The sequence below is a fragment of the Pseudophryne corroboree genome, chromosome 8, assembly GCF_028390025.1.
Source record: "Pseudophryne corroboree isolate aPseCor3 chromosome 8, aPseCor3.hap2, whole genome shotgun sequence".
NCBI lineage: Eukaryota > Metazoa > Chordata > Amphibia > Anura > Myobatrachidae > Pseudophryne > Pseudophryne corroboree.
The window spans coordinates 169,325,033-169,340,829 of NC_086451.1; the positions used below are offsets into that span (position 1 = coordinate 169,325,033).

A 15,797-nucleotide genomic window follows, 5' to 3' on the forward strand; every position below is an offset into this window, starting at 1 on the left:
CCAGCCAATCCCTGTTTCCCAGCTGGTATAAATATCTTGTTCCTGGGTTCCTGGGCTGGAAAGATTTGTCAGTGCTTCAATTGTCTTCAGTGATTCCAGTGTGCAGTCCTTCCATGGACTTTCTCTGCTGTACAGCCTGACTCTGCAGTGTCTACATTGCTCCCTGTGACTGGCAGTTACCTGAGACCGGCTTCCAGCTTCTAGCTTCCAGCGGTGCTCTGCCCTGCCAGCAACCATCGGTGTTCCGCCATCGATCCCCAGTAACCATCGGTGTTCCGCCATCGATACCCAGTCACCATCGGTGTTCCGCCATCGATCCCAAGTCACCATCGGTGTTCCGCCATCGATCCCCAGTAGCCATCGGTGTTCCGCCATCGATCCCCAGTCACCATCGGTGTCCCGCCATCGATCCCCAGTCTCCATCGGTGCTCCGCCATCGATCCCAAGTCTCCATCGGTGCTCCGCCATCGATCCCAAGTCTCCATCGGTGCTCCGCCATCGATCCCAAGTCTCCATCGGTGCTCCGCCATCGATCCCAAGTCTCCATCGGTGCTCCGCCATCGATCCCAAGTCTCCATCGGTGCTCCGCCATCGATCCCAAGTCTCCATCGGTGCTCCGCCATCGATCCCAAGTATTTCTCTGAACTGTGATTCCTGTTACCTGTACCAAGTCATCCGTATTCCTCTGAACTGTGTTTAATAAACCTTTGAACTTTCCTTCGTTGTCTTGGTCACGCCTTCGGGCATTTGTTCTAAAGGTTCCCTGCTTGTCTAAGAACCCTGTACTGCCTCCCAGGTACACATATACCTCAGCCCCTACAACTGAGGCTTCCCCCTGGTCAGCACCAGCCCTCAGTTTGTGACAGTAAGCACTGACCCAATGGATCCGGCCGGAGACCAGGTCCAAGCGACCAGGCCGATGCAAGAACTTGCAGCCTGCCTTGAACGTCAGGAGACTGCACAGGGCCATGTGATCCGCTGTCTCCAGGACCTCTCCTCTCGGCTGGATGGAATACAAGTAACCCTCCGTGGTTCAGGGGCGTCTGTGTCTACAGCCCAAGAAGGGGCGTCTGTGTCTACAACCCCAGGAGGGGTATCCAATGTTCAATCTCTAGTAGGGGCATATGAGTCTTCTCAAAAAGGAGTTTATGATCTGTCAACCCCAGGAGGGGTGCTGGAGAAAACAACCCTGAGAGAGGTGTCTGATTCGTCAACCCCAGGAGGGGTCACCAAAGTTTCAGCCCCAAGGGAAGTATCCAGAGCCAAGTTCCCAGATGGAAATTTTTGTGCTACAGATGCAGTTATGAACTCCAGTTTGCCGTCTTCAGAGAGCACCACCCTGTTGGCATCCAGCATGGACCATGTCCAGGATGGTCTAACTGAACACTCTGATACAACTCATTCCGGTTCTAACCGGATTCTGACTCCTTCAGTTCCAGCCGATTCCGATATCTGTGGACCCAATCCGGTTCCATCCGTAGGTCCAAAGACTCCTTCAGTTCCAGCTGATTCAACGGTCTCCAAACTCAATCCTGTCCTATCCGTCGGCCCAAAGTCTCCGCCGGTCTCAGCTGGTTCAAGTTTGTCTGGACTCAATCTGGTCTCGTCCATAGGTCCAGTACAGTCTCATCTGGTTCCAGCCAGTTCAAGTTCATCAGGATTCAATCTAGATCCTTCCGTTTGTTCAGGTAAAGAATTTATAAGAAGTGTCCTGGGGCCACTCCTAAAGGAGGGGGTGCTGTCACGATCCAGGTAATTCCTTATCAGTATTTACCTTCCAAATGTCTCCTGAGACTGTCCCAGTGTTCCAAGCCTGGATTCCATCTGCACTGTCTGTGTGCAGCACGCTGCATCTCATTGTTTCTAATCTCTTTACTGTGATTCTGGCAGCATCAGGGTTAAGTTTCACATGCAAGTTACAAACAGTCTTTCCCTCCAAGTTCAAACATGGGCGCAGCCATGTTTGTTTTCATCACATGTTACTTTTCAGCCTATCAGCTGTACTCTGCTCTCGGCCTGATTACCCAGCAGCTGCACTCTGGACTCTGCTTAATCAGCCAGCCAATCCCTGTTTCCCAGCTGGTATAAATATCTTGTTCCTGGGCTGGAAAGATTTGTCAGTGCTTCAATTGTCTTCAGTGATTCCAGTGTGCAGTCCTTCCATGGACTTTCTCTGCTGTACAGCCTGACTCTGCAGTGTCTACATTGCTCCCTGTGACTGGCAGTTACCTGAGACCGGCTTCCAGCTTCTAGCTTCCAGCGGTGCTCTGCCCTGCCAGCAACCATCGGTGTTCCGCCATCGATCCCCAGTAACCATCGGTGTTCCGCCATCGATACCCAGTCACCATCGGTGTTCCGCCATCGATCCCAAGTCACCATCGGTGTTCCGCCATCGATCCCCAGTAGCCATCGGTGTTCCGCCATCGATCCCCAGTCACCATCGGTGTCCCGCCATCGATCCCCAGTCTCCATCGGTGCTCCGCCATCGATCCCAAGTCTCCATCGGTGCTCCGCCATCGATCCCAAGTCTCCATCGGTGCTCCGCCATCGATCCCAAGTCTCCATCGGTGCTCCGCCATCGATCCCAAGTCTCCATCGGTGCTCCGCCATCGATCCCAAGTCTCCATCGGTGCTCCGCCATCGATCCCAAGTCTCCATCGGTGCTCCGCCATCGATCCCAAGTATTTCTCTGAACTGTGATTCCTGTTACCTGTACCAAGTCATCCGTATTCCTCTGAACTGTGTTTAATAAACCTTTGAACTTTCCTTCGTTGTCTTGGTCACGCCTTCGGGCATTTGTTCTAAAGGTTCCCTGCTTGTCTAAGAACCCTGTACTGCCTCCCAGGTACACATATACCTCAGCCCCTACAACTGAGGCTTCCCCCTGGTCAGCACCAGCCCTCAGTTTGTGACAACATGCAAATGAATGTGTATCATCCAGCTAGTGAGAGTGAAAACTCATGCAGGAGTGTGCCTGCTTGTCAGTGGGTTATGCACCTTGCCAGGCGTCAAATCTACATGGAGCAGCTGGAGGGGACAAGAGCAGGTTTGCAAAATATAGATAGAAGAGCATATATGCTGGCGCATTCTCCATGATTGTGTCAGCTTATGTTTTGGTGCACTGCACTTTCCTTCACTAAGTTTTAGCCATTTTGGTTAAACGCAAGTGTAGTTGCTTCTCGCCCTTTTGGCTGTGATCTTGTATCGTGGTTGAAGAGTCTGCTGGAGGGATTGTTTTCTTCATTGGCGAGAGACTGAAGATATTCCAGGATGGAAGGCTTGGGAACACTATCCGTTTTTCAGTTGTGGAAGAGTTGAAAGACCGGATTGGACTACATTCTATAGTAAAGGATATCTTTGTATTTATTAATCCTCCCTTTATATGTGTCTGTCTTTCAATAAAGCTTCGGGCTTGTGATTCCTTCACCCTCTTACACTCCACACCCATAACCTTATTAACTGTTGTATTATTGTATTGTTTAAATGTATAGTGCAGTTCATGATTTATAGTGTAGGCTGGCCTGTGCTGTAGTTCTTGAACTGTACTATACCGACAGCATTTGTATTGTGTTTTGGCTGTGCTGCAACACGGTACTTATGTGTGTAATGTTTATGTATGTTTTTTTGCTTCTTTATGTCAATAAAGACTGCTTTTTCAATCCAATATCTGAAAACAATCAATGTTTATCTTTGATGGCAATAGAAGTGGTATGATATTTGCTGCTTTTGAAAGGCAATATCTGATATGTCCCCTATCTGGGAACCATATATTAAATGGCTTTTCAGAAAAGGGAGATGGGAGAAGAGCTTTCAGTACTTGTAGGACCAATGCTCATTTCCTATTCTAGCCTCCAAAAACAGATTCAGTTGCATTTTCCAGCGTGTTTTGGATGCGCCTTTGCAAATGTCTTACATCGACAAACTTATTTAGTACTATTTTGCAAATAGGGTTACATTGTTGCAACATTGTGTTCCCTAATTGCTTGATTTTTTAAATGCAACAATTGATAAAGACACCTGATAACTGCTCTGTGGAGTCTTATTTTGTGTCTACTTTTTATCTACATTTAATTCTCTACCTCTAATCAAGGCATTTTTAAGTGCTGGGGGCTGCCAGGATGTGAGGCCTACCTAGACTTTAGATCTGAATTTGAATGTACTTGTGAACTAACTTAATTTCCTACTTCTAAATTCATTCCTAAATTCACTACTTACATGAATCCTGTAGTTGGGCATTTTGGGACTTCAATTGTGGGCATTGTTTTGTGTCCAGACCAGCAGCAGGTGGTGTGCATTTGCTGGAAAGGCATCGAAGACCTCCGATATGCTGCATCTCCTGATGTGTGTCTCCCTCAAGTGGCTGTCAGCAAATGCCTGCTAGACACCCCATTCCAAGCTGATTGTGACATCACGGTACATGCATCATAGAACAGGCATGCTAGAACATGGGTCTTCAACCTGCGACCCTCCAGCTGCTGTGGAACTACACATCCCAGCATGCCCTGCCTCAGTTTTAGCATACCTTAATAGCAAAACTGTGGCAGGGCATGCTGGGATGTGTAGTTTCACAGCAGCTGGAGGGCCACAGGATGAAGACCCATGTGCTAAAGCCAAGCCGCAGGTACATTGAATGCTAGCAAGCTGAATATTTAAATCCTTTTTATTCCGCAGCATTCCAATGTGGAAGATTCCATGGAACCAGAGATCCTTCCATTGAGAAGGACATGCTGCCTGGATGACTACACTGTGCAAATTAAATCACGGAGCCAGTTGGCTTGTGGGTGGCTCTGGTCACTGGGTGGTTGGGTGGGTGGTGTGTCAGAGGTGGAGCACATGCAAATGATTGTGTATCATCCAGCTAGTGAGAGAGAAAACTCATGCAGGAGTGTGCCTGCTTGTCAGTGGGTTATGCACCTTTCCAGACGTCAAATCTACATGGAGCAGCTGGAGAGGACAAGAGCAGGTTTGCAAAATATAGACAGAAGAGCTCTCCAGCCTAGTTTGCTGTCTGTTTCCACTTCTCTTTTCTTGAGCCGCTCCCTTCTATGCCCTTGCGCACTATCCTGACTTCTCCCATCTGCTTACTTTGTGCCTTCCAACGCACAATGCAAACTACAGGTAGTGCTGCAGGGCCCACACCCTTTTACTTGCCATACAGAGCAGCTCTGGAGCTGTTACAGTGCCCAGCTTCTGCAAGAAATCAGCTTGAATGCTTCAGGGGCTGGGGCATAGCCAACATGAGCCCCACACCGAAGGAGGGTGGAGGTGTTTAATGCGAACTAGGGGTCATCCAAGCGCCGCAAAAGGCCGCCATGCCCTGCACGCCCCTTTTCTCTTTTCATATGCAGACGAGGGTTGAAGCCAACTTTGACCCACTGCTTGGATGACATCACCATATGCAAATCCATCTGCTGCAGGCCTTCCCCCAGGAATGCTTGCACTAGTTGTTGCATTTGGTTTGTTGTTTGGGGGTGCTTCAGTATTAGGCAGCCTTCTGCCCTCCCATGTTCATCTGAAAATATGTGTTCTCCCTGCAGTTGTTGTCCCCAGATGAGAGTTCCCTTGTGCTGCCTCAGTTGAATCTTCTTAACTTGACAGAGATGTGCCTGAGCAGCGGCCCTCCCCAGCCCTATCCCAAATCATACTTATTTTGCATAGGAGATACCATGGTCATGAAGATTGTTCTCCCAGGGTGAGGTTCATTCATTGCATTCTGGGTATGCTGACCCCTGTGATTTCCCCAAATGTGGGAAACTTGACTGCATTATTTGTGGTAGTGGGGGACTGTGTTTGTGCTTTCCTCTGGTCAGCTCTGGTAAAAGTCAGATTTCTTTGTCTCAGATCTTCCTCTAGCCTTGTTCTTCTTTCGAGAGTTCCCTTGTGCTGCCTCAGTTGGATCTCCTTCACTTGACAGGGGGGTGCCCAAGCAGCGACCCTCCCCAGCTCTAGCCCAACTCCTACTTACCTGCCAGGTGAGATACTATGATCATGAAGGTGCTTCTCCCAGGGCAAGGCTCACCCATTGCACTCTGGGTGTGCTGCCCCTGTGATTTCCCCAAATGTGGGAAACTTGACTGCATAATTTGTGTTTCCACTGGTCGGCTTTCATATAATTCAGATCTCTTTGTCTCAGGTCTCTCTCCAGCCTAGTTTGCAGTCTGTTTCCACTTCTTTTTTTTTGAGCCCCTCCCTTCTATACCCTTGTGCACTATCCTGATTTCTCCTCCTGTCTGCTTACTTTGTGCCTTCCAATGCACAATGCAAACTACAGGTAGTGCTGCAGGGCCCACAAACTTTTACTTGCATTACAGAGCAGCTCTGGAGCTGTTACAGTGCCAAGCTGCTGCAAGAAATCAGCTTGAATGCTTCAGGGGCTGGGGCATTGCCAACATGAGCCCCACACCGAAGGAGGGTGGGGTGTTTAATGCGAACTAAGGGTCATCCAAGCGCCGCAAAAGGCCGCCATTCCCTGCATACCCCTTTTCTCTTTTCATATGCAGATGAGGGTTCCAGCCATCTTTGGCCCACTGCTTGGATGACATCACTGTATGCAAATCCGTCTTCTGCAGACCTTCCCCCAGGAATGCTTGCACTAGTTGTTGCATTTGGTTTGTTGTTTGGGGGTGCTTCAGTATTAGGCAGCCTTCTGCCCTCCCATGTTCATCTGAAAATATGTGTTCTCCCTGCAGTTGTTGTCCCCAGATGAGAGTTCCCTTGTGCTGCCTCAGTTGAATCTCCTTTACTTGACAGAGATGTGCCTGAGCAGCGGCCCTCCCCAGCTCTATCCCAAATCATACTTATTTTGCATAGGAGATACCATGGTCATGAAGATTGTTCTCCCAGGTTGAGGATCATTCATTGCATTCTGGGTATGCTGACCCCTGTGATTTCCCCAAATGTGGGAAACTTGACTGCATTATTTGTGGTAGTGGGGGACTGTATTTGTGCTTTCCTCTGGTCAGCTCTGGTAAAAGTCAGATTTCTTTGTCTCAGATCTTCCTCTAGCCTTGTTCTTCTTTCGAGAGTTCCCTTGTGCTGCCTCAGTTGGATCTCCTTCACTTGACAGGGGGGTGCCCGAGCTGCGACCCTCCCCAGCTCTAGCCCAACTCCTACTTACCTGCCAGGTGAGATACTATGATCATGTAGGTGCTTCTCCCAGGGCAAGGCTCACCCATTGCACTCTGGGTGTGCTGCCCCTGTGATTTCCCCAAATGTGGGAAACTTGACTGCATAATTTGTGTTTCCCCTGGTCGGCTCTCATATAATTCAGATCTCTTTGTCTCAGGTCTCTCTCCAGCCTAGTTTGCTGTCTGTTTCCACTTCTCTTTTCTTGAGCCGCTCCCTTCTATGCCCTTGCGCACTATTCTGACCTCTCCTGTCTGCTTACTTTGTGCCTTCCAACGCACAATGCAAACTACAGGTAGTGCTGCAGGGCCCACACCCTTTTACATGCTTTACAGAGCAGCTCTGGAGCTGTTACAGTGCCCAGCTGCTGCAAGAAATCAGCTTGAATGCTTCAGGGGCTGGGGCATAGCCAACATGAGCCCCACACCGAAGGAGGGTGGAGATGTTTAATGCGAATTAGGGGTCATCCAAGCGCCGCAAAAGGCCGCCATGCCCTGCACGCCCCTCTTCTCTATTCATATGCAGATGAGTGTAGAAGCCAACTTTGACCCACTGCTTGGATGACATCACCATATGCAAATCCATCTACTGCAGGCCTTCCCCCAGGAATGCTTGCACTAGTTGTTGCATTTGGTTTGTTGTTTGGGGGTGCTTCAGTATTAGGCAGCCTTCTGCCCTCCCATGTTCATCTGAAAATATGTGTTCTCCCTGCAGTTGTTGTCCCCAGATGAGAGTTCCCTTGTGCTGCCTCAGTTGAATCTCCTTTACTTGACAGAGATGTGCCTGAGCAGCGGCCCTCCCCAGCTCTATCCCAAATCATACTTATTTTGCATAGGAGATACCATGGTCATGAAGATTGTTCTCCCAGGGTGAGGTTCATTCATTGCATTCTGGGTATGCTGACCCCTGTGATTTCCCTAAATGTGGGAAACTCGACTGCATTATTTGTGGTAGTGCTTTCCTCTGGTCAGCTCTGGTAAAAGTCAGATTTCTTTGTCTCAGATTTTCCTCTAGCCTTGTTCTTCTTTCGAGAGTTCCCTTGTGCTGCCTCAGTTGGATCTCCTTCACTTGACAGGGGGGTGCCCGAGCAGCGACCCTCCCCAGCTCTAGCCCAACTCCTACTTACCTGCCAGGTGAGATACTATGATCATGAAGTTGCTTCTCCCTGGGCAAGGATCACCCATTGCACTTTGGGTGTGCTGCCCCTGTGATTTCTCCAAATGTGGGAAACTTGACTGCGTAATTTGTGTTTCCCCTGGTCGGCTCTCATATAATTCAGATCTCTTTGTCTCAGGTCTCTCTCCAGCCTAGTTTACTGTCTGTTTCCACTTCTTTTTTCTTGAGCCCCTCCCTTCTATACCCTTGTGCACTATTCTGACTTCTCCTCCCGTCTGCTTACTTTGTGCCTTACAATGCACAATGCAAACTACAGGTAGTGCTGCAGGGCCTACACCCTTTTACTTGCCTTACAGAGCAGCTCTGGAGCTGTTACAGTGCCCAGCTGCTGCAAGAAATCAGCTTGAATGCTTCAGGGGCTGGGGCATGGCCAACATGAGCCCCACACAGAAGGAGGGTGGGGGTATTTAATGCGAACTAGGGGTCATCCAAGCGCCGCAAAAGGCCGCCATGCCCTGCATACCCCTTTTCTCTTTTCATATGCAGATGAGGGTTCCAGCCAACTTTGGCCCACTGCTTGGATGACATCACCGTATGCAAATCCGTCTTCTGCAGACCTTCCCCCAGGAATGCTTGTACTAGTTGTTGCATTTGGTTTGTTGTTTGGGGGTGCTTCAGTATTAGGCAGCCTTCTGCCCTCCCATGTTCATCTGAAAATATGTGTTCTCCCTGCAGTTGTTGTCCCCAGATGAGAGTTCCCTTGTGCTGCCTCAGTTGAATCTCCTTTACTTGACAGAGATGTGCCTGAGCAGCGGCCCTCCCCAGCCCTATCCCAAATCATACTTATTTTGCATAGGAGATACCATGGTCATGAAGATTGTTCTCCCAGGGTGAGGTTCATTCATTGCATTCTGGGTATGCTGACCCCTGTGATTTCCCCAAATGTGGGAAACTTGACTGCATTATTTGTGGTAGTGAGTGACTGTGTTTGTGCTTTCCTCTGGTCAGCTCTGGTAAAAGTCAGATTTCTTTGTCTCAGATCTTCCTCTAGCCTTGTTCTTCTTTCGAGAGTTTCCTTGTGCTGCCTCAGTTGGATCTCCTTCACTTGAGAAGGGGGTGCCCGAGCAGCGACCCTCCCCAGCTCTAGCCCAACTCCTACTTACCTGCCAGGTGAGATACTATGATCATGAAGGTGCTTCTCCCAGGGCAAGGCTCACCCATTGCACTCTGGGTGTGCTGCTCCTGCGATTTCCCCAAATGTGGGAAACTTGACTGCATAATTTGTGTTCCCCTGGTCGGCTCTCGTATAATTCAGGTCTCTTTGTCTCAGGTCTCTCTCCAGCCTAGTTTGCTGTCTGTTTCCACTTCTCTTTTCTTGAGCCCCTCCCTTCTATGCCCTTGCGCACTATCCTGACTTCTCCCGTCTGCTTACTTTTTGCCTTCCAACGCACAATGCGAACTACAGGTAGTGCTGCAGGTCCCACACCCTTTTATTTGCCTTACAGAGCAGCTCTGGAGCTGTTACAGTGCCCAGCTGCTGCAAGAAATCAGCTTGAATGCTTCAGGGGCTGGGGCATAGCCAACATGAGCCCCACACCGAAGGAGGGTGGAGGTGTTTAATGCGAGCTAGGGGTCATCCAAGCGCCGCAAAAGGCTGCCATGCCCTGCACGCCCCTTTTCTCTTTTCATATGCAGACGAGGGTTGAAGCCAACTTTGACCCACTGCTTGGATGACATCACCATATGCAAATCCATCTGCTGCAGGCCTTCCCCCAGGAATGCTTGCACTAGTTGTTGCATTTTGTTTGTTGTTTGGGGGTGCTTCAGTATTAGGTAGCCTTCTGCCCTCCCATGTTCATCTGAAAATATGTGTTCTCCCTGCAGTTGTTGTCCCCAGATGAGAGTTCCCTTGTGCTGCCTCAGTTGAATCTCCTTTACTTGACAGAGATGTGCCTGAGCAGCGGCCCTCCCCAGCCCTATCCCAAATCATACTTATTTTGCATAGGAGATACCATGGTCATGAAGATTGTTCTCCCAGGGTGAGGTTCATTCATTGCATTCTGGGTATGCTGACCCCTGTGATTTCCACAAATGTGGGAAACTCGACTGCATTATTTGTGGTAGTGGGGGGCTGTGTTTGTGCTTTCCTCTGGCCAGCTCTGGTAAAAGTCAGATTTCTTTGTCTCAGATTTTCCTCTAGCCTTGTTCTTCTTTCGAGAGTTCCCTTGTGCTGCCTCAGTTGGATCTCCTTCACTTGACAGGGGGCTGCCCGAGCAGCGACCCTCCCCAGCTCTAGCACATGTAAGTTTGTTTTTATTTTACTACATTGTGGTTTGTGGCTCTATACCATGTAATGCATGTCTTTTAACAGTAGTCAAGTCTTCCAATGTGCTTGTTAGTGAAACCCAATACATAGCTTTATTTTATTTTGTTTCTTCAAATATTGAATGCATATGTCTTATAACTTTTTTTTTCAATATATAAACATTTTTATTATAAGATTTTCAATGACACAAGTACATCCAAGTTGCAGATTATGGGTTGTGAAGGACAAATCAACCATATAAACAATTTAAGCAATTTAAATTGCATGCAGGTAGTAGAATATCAAACTCCTTGGATGAGAGTTGGTCGTAATAAACTAGGATAGAAAAGAATAAAGTAGAAAATAAGATTTTAAACCTACCGGTAAATCTTTTTCTCGTAGTCCGTAGAGGGTGTTGGGGACTCCGAAAGGACCATGGGGATAGACGGGCTCCGCAGGAGACATGGGCACTTTAAGAAAGACTTTAGTTCTGGGTGTGCACTGGCTCCTCCCTCTATGCGCCAGAGGAGACTGACAGTATGAGGAAAGGATTTTGTTAATCCAGGGCAAGATTCATACCAGCCACACCAATCACACCGTATAACTTGTGATAAACTACCCAGTTATGAGTACGAAAAAACAACATACTGTAGCATCAGTGCAGGACCGATGCAACTCTAACATAACCCTTATTGAAGCAATAACTATATACAAGTATTGCAGAAGTAGTCCGCACTTGGGACGGGCGCCCAGCATCCTCTACGGACTTCGAGAAAAAGATTTACCGGTAGGTTTAAAATCTTATTTTCTCTAACGTCCTAGAGGATGCTGGGGACTCCGTAAGGACCATGGGGATTATACCAAAGCTCCAAAACGGGCGGGAGAGTGCGGATGACTCTGCAGCACCGATTGAGCAAACATGAGTTCCTCCTCAGCCAGGGTATCAAACTTATAGTATTTTGAAAAGGTGTTTGAACCTGACCAAGTAGCAGCTCGACACAGCTGTAGTGCCGAGACCCCTCGGGCAGCCGCCCAAGAAGAGCCCACTTTCCTCGTGGAATGGGCCTAGACCGATTTCGGTAACTGCAATCCAGCCATAGAATGCGCTTGCTGAATCGTGTTACAAATCCAGCGAGCAATAGCCTGCTTTGAAGCAGGGGCACCAATCTTGTTGGTTGCATACAGGACAAACAGCGCTTCAGTTTTCCTGACTCTAGCCGTCCTGGCCACGTAAATTTTCAAAGCCCTGACCACATCAAGTAACTCGGAATCCTCCAAGTCACGCGTAGCCAAAGGCACCACAATAGGTTGGTTCATATGAAAAGATGAGACCACTTTTGGTAGGAATTGAGGATGGGTCCGCAATTCCGCTCTATCCACATGGAACACCAAATATGGGCTTTTATGTGACAAAGCCGCTAATTCCGACACTCGCCTAGCCGAAGCCAAGGCTAATAACATGATCACCTTCCACGTGAGATATGTTAACTCCACCGTTTTAAATAGCGAGCAATCAACTCAGAATGACCCCCATAGTGTATTGCAAAAAAATATCTGTAAATCCAATGGTACCGTAAGTGCGGTATATACTCGCACTTCTTTGCGGGGCGAGAACATCTCCCCTAAGTGAAGTCAGCCCTATGAATAGAGTTTGTGTGATCCCTGTGCAGCAGTCACAGAAAGCGTTCATCTCTGCAGTTTGTCACTCAAATTACATTGTTGCATTTTTTCTAGAAGTGGATCTGAGAGCTGTTACCCGCAGACCAGCTACAATAATTATCCTGGGATAGTGCGCAAGGGCATAGAAGGGAGCGGCTCAAGAAAAGAGAAGTGGAAACAGACAGCAAACTAGGCTGGAGAGAGACCTGAGACAAAGAGATCTGAATTATACGAGAGCCGACCAGGGGAAACACAAATTATGCAGTCAAGTTTCCCACATTTGGGGAAATCGCAGGAGCAGCACACCCAGAGTGCAATGGGTGAGCCTTGCCCTGGGAGAAGCACCTTCATGATCATAGTATCTCACCTGGCAGGTAAGTAGGAGTTGGGCTAGAGCTGGGGAGGGTCGTTGCTCGGGCACCCCCCTGTCAAGTGAAGGAGATCCAACTGAGGCAGCACAAGGAAACTCTCGAAAGAAGAACAAGGCTAGAGGAAGATCTGAGACAAAGAAATCTGACTTTTACCAGAGCTGACCAGAGGAAAGCACAAACACAGTCCCCCACTACCACAAATAATGCTGTCAAGTTTCCCACATTTGGGGAAATCACAGGGGTCAGCATACCCAGAATGCAATGAATGAACCTCACCCTGGGAGAACAATCTTCATGACCATGGTATCTCCTATGCAAAATAAGTATGATTTGGGATAGGGCTGGGGAGGGCCGCTGCTCAGGCACATCTCTGTCAAGTAAAGGAGATTCAACTGAGGCAGCACAAGGGAACTCTCATCTGGGGACAACAACTGCAGGGAGAACACATATTTTCAGATGAACATGGGAGGGCAGAAGGCTACCTAATACTGAAGCACCCCCAAACAACAAACAAAATGCAACAACTAGTGCAAGCATTCCTGGGGGAAGGCCTGCAGCAGATGGATTTGCTTATGGTGATGTCATCCAAGCAGTGGGTCAAAGTTGGCTTCAACCCTCGTCTGCATATGAAAAGAGAAAAGGGGCGTGCAGGGCATGGCGGCCTTTTGCGGCGCTTGGATGACCCCTAGTTCGCATTAAACACCTCCACCCTACTTCGGTGTGGGGCTCATGTTGGCTATGCCCCAGCCCCTGAAGCATTCAAGCTGATTACTTGCAGCAGCTGGGCACTGTAATAGCTCCAGAGCTGCTCTGTAAGGCAACTAAAAGGGTGTGGGCCCTGCAGCACTACCTGTAGTTCGCATTGTGCGTTGGAAGGCACAAAGTAAGCAGACAGGAGAAGTCAGAATAGTGGAGATAAGAAGTAGACGCAAAATAAGACTCCACAGAGCAGTTATCAGGTGTCTTTATCAATTGTTGCATTTAAAAAATCAAGCAATTAGGGAACACAATGTTGCAAACAATGTAACCCTATTTGCAAAATAGTACTAAATAAGTTTGTCGATGTAAGACATTTGCAAAGGCGCATCCAAAACACGCTGGAAAATGCAACTGAATCTGTTTTTGGAGGCTAGAATAGGAAATGAGCATCGGTCCTACAAGTACTGAAAGCTCTTCTCCCATCTCCCTTTTCTGAAAAGCCATTTAATATATGGTTCCCAGATAGGGGACATATCAGATATTGCCTTTCAAAAGCAGCAAATATCATACCACTTCTATTGCCATCAAAGATAAACATTGATTGTTTTCAGATATTGGATTGAAAAAGCAGTCTTTATTGACATAAAGAAGCAAAAAAACATACATAAACATTACACACATAAGTACCGTTTTGCAGCACAGCCAAAACACAATACAAATGCTGTCGGTATTGTACAGTTCAAGAACTACAGCACAGGCCAGCCTACACTATAAATCATGAACTGCACTATACATTTAAACAATACAATAATACAACAGTTATTAAGGCTATGTGTGTGGAGTGTAAGAGGGTGAGGGAATCACAAGCCCGAAGCTTTACTGAAAGACAGACACATATAAAGGGAGGATTAATAAATACAAAGATATCCTTTACTATAGAATGTAGTCCAATCCGGTCTTTCAACTCTTCCACAACTGAAAAACGGATAGTGTTCCCAAGCCTTCCATCCTGGAATATCTTCAGTCTCTCGCCAATGAAGAAAACAATCCCTCCAGCAGACTCTTCAACCACGATACAAGATCACAGCCAAAAGGGCGAGAAGCAACTACACTTGCATTTAACAAAAATGGCTAAAACTTAGTGAAGGAAAGTGCAGTGCACCAAAACATAAGCTGACACAATCATGGAGAATGCGCCAGCATATATGCTCTTCTATCTATATTTTGCAAACCTGCTCTTGTCCCCTCCAGCTGCTCCATGTAGATTTGACGCCTGGCAAGGTGCATAACCCACTGACAAGCAGGCACACTCCTGCATGAGTTTTCACTCTCACTAGCTGGATGATACACATTCATTTGCATGTGCTCCACCTCCGACACACCGCCCACCCAACCACCCAGTCACCAGAGCCACCCACAAGCCAACTGGCTCCGTGATTTAATTTGCACAGTGCAGTCATCCAGGCAGCATGTCCTTCTCAATGGAATAATCTCTGGTTCCATGGAATCTTCCGCATTGGAATGCTGCGGAACAAAAATGATTTAAACATTCAGCTTGCTAGCATTCAATGTACCTGCGGCTTGGCTCTAGCACATGGGTCTTCATCCTGTGGCCCTCCAGCTGCTGTGAAACTACACATCCCAGCATGCCCTGCCACAGTTTTGCTATTAAGGTATGCTAAAACTGAGGCAGGGCATGCTGGCCTGGTATATGTAGTTCCACAGCAGCTGGAGGGTCGCAGGTTGAAGACCCATATTCTAGCATGCCTGTTCTATGATGCATGTTCCGTGATGTCACAATCAGCTTGGCATGGGGTGTCTAGCATGCATTTGCTGACAGCCACTTGAGGGAGACACACATCAGGAGATGCAGCATATCGGAGGTCTTCGATGCCTTTCCAGCAAATGCACACCACCAGCTGCTGGTTTGGACACAAAACAATGCCCACAATTGAAGGCTCAAAATGCCCAACTACAGGATTAATGTAAGTAGTGAATTTAGGAATGAATTTAGAAGTAGGAAATTAAGTTAGTTCACAAGTACATTCAAATTCAGATCTAAAGTCTAGGTAGGCCTCACGTCCTGGCAGCCCCCAGCATTTAAAAATGCCTTGATTAGAGGTAGGGAATTAAATGTAGATAAGAAGTAGACACAAAATAAGACTCCACAGAGCAATTATCAGGTGTCTTTATCAATTGTTGCATTTAAAAAAATCAAGCAATTTGGGAACACAATGTTGCGACAATGTAACCCTATTTGCAAAATAGTACTAAATAAGTTTGTCGATGTAAGACATTTGCAAAGGCGCAAACAAAACACGCTGGAAAATGCAACTGAATCTGTTTTTGGAGGTTAGAATAGATGCAGGATCAAGTAGCTCAATGGGTAGGGTATTTGATTAGAATTCAACAGGTTATAGGTTTGAATCCTGGGTATGATAGTTTGAGGTGTTATTTAATAAAGTATGTTTATATACTAGTCACACATGGCTTACTTGTACAAATGGCATGTCACCAGTTAG

The 15,797-nt window shown here is 47.6% G+C and overlaps 8 non-coding genes and 3 pseudogenes across 8 annotated transcripts; 9 read left to right on the forward strand and 2 right to left on the reverse strand.

The window, feature by feature from the left end:
- The first annotated feature begins 5,641 nt into the window (after positions 1 to 5,641).
- Positions 5,642 to 5,805, forward strand: LOC134950518 (U1 spliceosomal RNA). Its single transcript, XR_010183423.1, has one exon. It is a non-coding gene; the product is annotated as a U1 spliceosomal RNA (small nuclear RNA).
- A 152-nt stretch (positions 5,806 to 5,957) lies between these two features.
- Positions 5,958 to 6,120, forward strand: LOC134952215 (U1 spliceosomal RNA). Its single transcript, XR_010184787.1, has one exon. It is a non-coding gene; the product is annotated as a U1 spliceosomal RNA (small nuclear RNA).
- A 673-nt stretch (positions 6,121 to 6,793) lies between these two features.
- Positions 6,794 to 6,957, forward strand: LOC134951148 (U1 spliceosomal RNA). Its single transcript, XR_010183941.1, has one exon. It is a non-coding gene; the product is annotated as a U1 spliceosomal RNA (small nuclear RNA).
- Positions 6,958 to 7,109: 152 nt separating this feature from the next.
- LOC134952714 (U1 spliceosomal RNA) lies at positions 7,110 to 7,251 on the forward strand (annotated as a pseudogene).
- A 692-nt stretch (positions 7,252 to 7,943) lies between these two features.
- LOC134952152 (U1 spliceosomal RNA) lies at positions 7,944 to 8,098 on the forward strand (annotated as a pseudogene).
- Positions 8,099 to 8,243: 145 nt separating this feature from the next.
- On the forward strand, positions 8,244 to 8,385 carry LOC134953413 (U1 spliceosomal RNA; annotated as a pseudogene).
- A 695-nt stretch (positions 8,386 to 9,080) lies between these two features.
- On the forward strand, positions 9,081 to 9,244 carry LOC134951376 (U1 spliceosomal RNA). The gene has a single exon (XR_010184127.1). It is a non-coding gene; the product is annotated as a U1 spliceosomal RNA (small nuclear RNA).
- Positions 9,245 to 9,396: 152 nt separating this feature from the next.
- LOC134952092 (U1 spliceosomal RNA) lies at positions 9,397 to 9,558 on the forward strand. Its single transcript, XR_010184703.1, has one exon. It is a non-coding gene; the product is annotated as a U1 spliceosomal RNA (small nuclear RNA).
- Positions 9,559 to 10,229: 671 nt separating this feature from the next.
- Positions 10,230 to 10,393, forward strand: LOC134950903 (U1 spliceosomal RNA). Its single transcript, XR_010183739.1, has one exon. It is a non-coding gene; the product is annotated as a U1 spliceosomal RNA (small nuclear RNA).
- Positions 10,394 to 12,424: 2,031 nt separating this feature from the next.
- On the reverse strand, positions 12,425 to 12,587 carry LOC134952021 (U1 spliceosomal RNA). Its single transcript, XR_010184645.1, has one exon. It is a non-coding gene; the product is annotated as a U1 spliceosomal RNA (small nuclear RNA).
- A 152-nt stretch (positions 12,588 to 12,739) lies between these two features.
- Positions 12,740 to 12,903, reverse strand: LOC134950957 (U1 spliceosomal RNA). Its single transcript, XR_010183784.1, has one exon. It is a non-coding gene; the product is annotated as a U1 spliceosomal RNA (small nuclear RNA).
- Between the last annotated feature and the right edge of the window lie 2,894 nt (positions 12,904 to 15,797).